The sequence below is a fragment of the Gossypium raimondii genome, chromosome 12, assembly GCF_025698545.1.
Source record: "Gossypium raimondii isolate GPD5lz chromosome 12, ASM2569854v1, whole genome shotgun sequence".
Classification (NCBI taxonomy): domain Eukaryota; kingdom Viridiplantae; phylum Streptophyta; class Magnoliopsida; order Malvales; family Malvaceae; genus Gossypium; species Gossypium raimondii.
The window spans coordinates 28,465,938-28,471,834 of record NC_068576.1 but is presented as its reverse complement, the minus strand read 5'-3'; the positions used below and the strand labels follow the sequence as shown (position 1 = coordinate 28,471,834).

The 5,897-nt window shown below is 38.4% G+C and overlaps 1 pseudogene; it reads right to left on the bottom strand.

The window, feature by feature from the left end:
* Window positions 1-615: 615 nt before the first annotated feature.
* Window positions 616-2,054, bottom strand: LOC105763630 (transcription factor TGA2.3-like; annotated as a pseudogene).
* Between the last annotated feature and the right edge of the window lie 3,843 nt (window positions 2,055-5,897).

The window sequence follows — 5,897 nt, the reverse complement described above, 5'->3', positions numbered from 1 at the left end:
AACCGCAAAAACCAAAGGAACCCACCCATTATGAACCACACTCGATCCCAAAACCATCCCCTCCGAGTCCCTTACTCAATTTCAGAACAAGACTTGTGCTCCTCTTTTCTAAACGTGACATCAAAGTTAATTTTCACAAAAAGGGCTTTCTGGTGGTTTCCACAACTCCTCTACTTTCGGCTTGATAGGTAAAACCACTTTCAACCCATCCAATTCTCTCAAGTAACTCCTTACGAAACCTGTAGTTTCTAATGTTGTTACTTTTTTCCTTTCATGTATCCATCTGTTTCTTACTAACCAAATTGCCCACAATCCATAAACAAATAAGCGACATTGATTCAAGGAGTTATTCCCAAACAACTGATACGAGCCTAAATCTTGAGTAAAGAAAGGAAGGAAATCGGAGAAGAGAAGAGGAAGAATAGAGAGGATAAGAAAATACTGGACTATTTTCTTCTCATTTGATAACTGCTTCTCAATGCAATACATGCAATTTAAAGAAAACTAACAAAGAAATGACGTGGAACTATTCTGTTATAACCAAAACGCCCCATCTTATTAGTTCCCAAAACTCCCCGTTTCAATTAAACTTCGCGAATTCCTTCAACTAGCTTTTCAGCTCGTAACAATACTCCCTTCGCAAATAACAGCCTTGTTCTCAAGGCTAAAAATGAGGAAATTTGGCTTGAATTGCAGTGAAGGATTCCCATGTCGTGTCTTAGGGGAAAGAGTCAACCGTTTTCGGGTAACGTGCACCCCTGAATGGCCCCCGATAGCACTAGAGTGGAAGTGGAGGAACAACTCCCGTCGCAATTGGGGAACCTTCCCCACCACTATCTTCCTTTTTCTGAATAGAATCTGACCTTCCCACGCACACTTTTTGTCATGATTTGGAAGTTGCAGAATATTCTGAATTATCTTCTGTAATCGATCATCCCGTGTATAAGATAGTTGCAAAGCTTCCATTCCTTGTGATAAGGCATCTTTATCCTGTTGAGACGACTGCTGCAGATTACATATGCCCATTAATTGTTGGTCTGTCAAAGGCTCTAGGTGGTTTCAAAGGATCTTCATAAGTTAAGATGAACGGAATCCTCCCAACCACATAAAGAACCTCTCTACAGGTGTTTTCCACATACCAGATAGCATGTGAAATACATCTGCTTTCGCACCAGTGCTTTTTAGCCTGAAAACCTCATCATAATATGCCATGACACCCCCAACAAGAACGCACAATTCATTATCCCCCATATGAGAATTTACAGCTAATCTTATGTCATTTATCAGTCGTTGATGTTCATCAAGCCAGCGACCATATTCCATGTCAAATGCCAGAGCAGTATTTCCCGCAACTGTATGGCCTGGTCCCCAGAAAATCCAGATGCGATAAAAATACCCTGTTGTCGTGCCCTTTGAAGCTCTTACTCTAGTTCTGTAAGCCTGAGTCGACTACTCTCAAGCTGCTGAACATAGGCTTTTTTCCTCAATCTACTCTTCCTTGCAGCTTCTCGATTCTAAGCAAGCCTGCAAAGTGTCTTTTGATCACCACTTTTTGACTTGGGTTGATCCACCGTATTCACCATTACAACTCCATGTTGAACTCTATGAAGTTGTTTTTTATGGTCAGCGTCAACATCAGTAGAAGTGTCAGTCTGTTGGCTATTATCGCCAAGGCCAGAGTCAGCCCAGTTCTCAATTTGGCCATTTCCTAACGGGGCACCAAATGTTGCGCCCTTCTGGTAGATGAATTGCCCTGTATCCAAACACCCCGTTCCACTTGAAACTATCGCTGTTGCACCAATGCTCATTTTCAATGTGCCATAGTGCAAGGTATTAGCAACAACACCAACATTGTTGGATTTTAAACTAAAAATGGAGCCTTGCTGTTTCAAGTTGACCAGCTCCCTCATTGGATCCCCGAACGGCCCACATCCAAAACGATCTTGGAGGCTCTTTATATACGCCGGCCAAGACGGCATTTGCAAGCCTCCATTCCTCTGAGAATAGAAATGATGCCATTCTAACGCTCTGCCTTCTAAGTTCAACATCACCATGCGGACCTTACTCACTTCAGGTATGCCTTCCACTTCAAAATATTGTTCCAATTTGGTCCACCATACCCATAAATCATTTCCATCGAACTTAGGACACTCCAATAGACTGGTTTTAGTAGAAACTCCTGCTTCATAAGAAGGATCCCGCACATGCACGCTACCACCATCTGTGACAAAGGGTTCGTCTTTCCTTGTGGTAAGTCAGTGGTTTTGGGTAAGAACCCAGGAAGAGCTCCCAAAACCCCATTTCCCTTAACAACTGCAGCATTTACCGATGAACCAGTTGGTGGTGGCCCGAAATACTGAACCAAGAATGACTGTAAGTCACCTCGAAACTCCGTTTTGAACTCCTGTAGTCGAGATTCCATCTTGGCCTCCAGATGCACGATTTCCTCTTGGATTTTTGAGATTTCTTGCTGCATATTGCCCACCTCTTTCTGCAACCTTGTCGAAACACCATGGCCGGCCATCAAAAGGGATCGTGAAAGCTCTGATACCTTTGATTCGAGCCTAAATCTTGAGTAAAGAAAGGAAGGAAATCAGAGAAGAGAAGAGGAAGAATAGAGAGGATAAGAAAATACTGGATTGTTTTCTTCTCATTTGATAACTGCTTCTCAATGCAATACATGCAATTTAAAGAAAATTAACAAAGAAATGACGTGGACCTATTCTGTTATAACCAAAATGCCTCGTATTATTAGTTCCCAAAACACCTCGTTTCAATTAAACTTCGCGAATTCCTTCAGCTAGCTTTTTAGCTCGTAATTACAACCACGTAACCCAACTAGTAAAATCCAAATTTCCAATTGAGTTAGGCCACTTTCAATTTAATTCAGCCAAAACTATTTTGTCACAGAGCATTCCCGAAAAATATGTTCTCTAGACTCCACTACCTCCGTACAGATAGGGCATAGGGCATAGGGCATTTGTTGCTACTCTCTTGTATTGTAGATTACTTAATGGTGGAATAAAATTCATCACGCATTGCCATATTATAATCTTCAATTTTGGGGGAAGATTGACTCCCCATAATTTTATTGTCAAATTCCTTGAGATCTATTTAGTTGTAAAAATTAGCCATACTAGACTATTGTAACAAAAGCCTATAAGCACTTAATATAGAAAATTGATCAGAAGCCTCTCCTTTCTAGACCTAAAAGTCCTTATATGAAACCTTCGATAGAGGAATATTGAGAATTCTGGTAGCATCCTATTCAGAGAAGGTATCCTTGATAAATCCCTCCCTCCATTGCCTTGAAGTTTCCTTTATTAAATCTACCACCATGATGTCTTCTGAAATAAGTTCTCTGTTTTGTAGTCTGTAATTATCAGCTCCAGGCACCCACGCATCTCTTTTAACTTGGATGTTTTTTTCCAGCACCCATACGCCAGCACAAACCATCTTGGAGGAAACCTTTAGTCACCTAAACACCCCTCCAGGTATAGAAAGGAAAATCCCCAAATTAGCTTTTAAGAAATCTATCGTCGGATAGTATTTAGCTTTTAACATACGAGCAAGTAAAGAATTCAGATAATTAATTAACCTCCAACATTTTTTTGCAAGTAACAACAAATTAAATTTGGTTAAATTACGAAACCAAATACCTCTATTCTCCTTAAGTTCGCATAAATTCCTCCATTCACTCTAGTGGATGCCCCTCTTCTGATGTCCTCTTTGCCACCAAAAATTTGCAATAATACTTTCTAATTCATTGCAAAATGTTTTTGGTATTAAGAAACATGTCATCGTGTATGTTGGGATTGCCTGTAACATGGATTTGATAAAGTCTCTTTTCCATTATGTGACAAAAACTTCGTGTTCCAATTATCAATCTTACTTTTCATTTGATCTTTCAGCATTTGAAAAACAATTTCTTCCCTCTTCCAACCATATTAGGTAGACCCAAGTATCTTTTTGGATTTGTATAATTCTACATATTCAAAACCTACGCCACAAACCCCCTTACCTGATCAAATGTATTCGAGCTGTAGAACACTGCCGATTTTTCATAATTCACACATTGTCCAAACACCTCCCACTATTCTTTTAGAATTACTTTTAAAATGTCAACCCCCTTTTTTGAAGCTTCACCAAAGAGAATACAATCACCTATGAACAATAAATGAGATATTTTTGGACTCCTTTTACAAATTTTGGCCCCTTCCAATAACCCCTCTTGCCTAGCCAATTGCATAAGAGCAGACAAGCCTTCACTGCATATCAGAAATAGGTAGGGATTTAAAGGATCCCCTTGCCTAAGTCCTTTTGTTGGTGCGAACCTTTGTCCCTTTTTCCCATTAATCACAACAGAATATGAGACAAAATTGATGCATCTCATAATAAGTTCCACCCAAGAAGTTGTAAAGCCCATCTTTAACATCATCTGTCTTAAAAATGACCATTCAACACGGTCGTAAGCGTTACTCATATCTAATTTAAGTGCCATTGAACATTTTCCTCTTGTTCTCTTTTGCTTGAGCGAATGAAGAATTTTGTAAGCAAGCAAAACATTATTAGAAATCAAACAAGCTGGAACAAAAGCGTTTTAAGCCTCATTAATACAGCAATTTAAAACTTGTTGAAACCTATTTGCAACAATTTTAGTAATAATATTGTATAATATCATACAAAGACTTATCGGTCTAAAATTAGCCATATTCAAAGGCTAAACAATTTTCAATAACAACACTATATTGGTAACATTAATAAAGTCCATCGGCTTACCTTCATTTAGAAACTCCAGGCAAAAAAATCACCTCCGCACCAATGATATGCCACTATTTTTGGAAAAAATTTGTTGGAAAATTGTCATCTCTAGCCGCTTTTGTAGGTCCTATTCCACTCACCGTAGTAAAAACCTCATTAGGTGTATATGTTGCTAACAATAGTTGGTTTACATTGCCTATTATGTATCTGTCTACTCCCGAAAAAACGTGATCCAAATTCTCTATTCCTTCTTACACAAATAAATCGGTAAAGTAATTCTTGGCAATTTCTTCCACCTCATCTACACTTGTGACCACTTCCCCATCTATATCCCGCAATCCTTGTATCTGGTTCAAATATCTACAATATGAAGCGTAATTGTGGAAGAATTTTTTATTTTTATCACTTAAATGAAGCCAATTTATTCGAGCCCTTTGTTCCCAATAAGCTTCATCCTTCTCCATTTCAAAATTGAGATGAATCTTCATGTCAATTATTTCTGTCAAAACATCATCATTCCTCTGTAAATTTGACCGAATTTCCAATTGTCAATTCAACTGTTTAGACACAACAGTCTTTTTTTCTCTAACTCCCTTTTTCCATCTCAATAATCCAGACTTAAGAGATTCTAACTTGTCCAACATCGAACCCAAATTATCTTCCCAAATCCTATAGATTTCCTCCTCACATGTTTCCTCCAACACCCACCAAGCTTCAAATTGAAATTTCCTTCTTTCCTTCCTCTTAATTTCCAGATCTATCTGTATTAAAAGAAGACAATGATCGGAAAAAGAATGATGTAAATGTATAATTGAATATTCCTGGAACAAATTCATCCACTTAGCATTTTCCACCCCCTATCTAATCTTTCGCGAATATTTGTTTTTGGTAAATTACCTCTTTCCCAAGTGAACTTTGGACCCAAAAATCTCGTATCCATTAATTGACAATCCTCAAGCATTATTCAAAAATTCTCCATCTGTGTATCATCCCTTGGCCCACCACCAATCTTTTTGAAAGACTATACAATTTCATTAAAATCCCCACAAAAAATCCAAGGCAATTCTTGATACTTTCCTAAACTACGCAATAAATCCCAACCCTCCATTCTCTGACAAACATTCCAAAAACCTTAA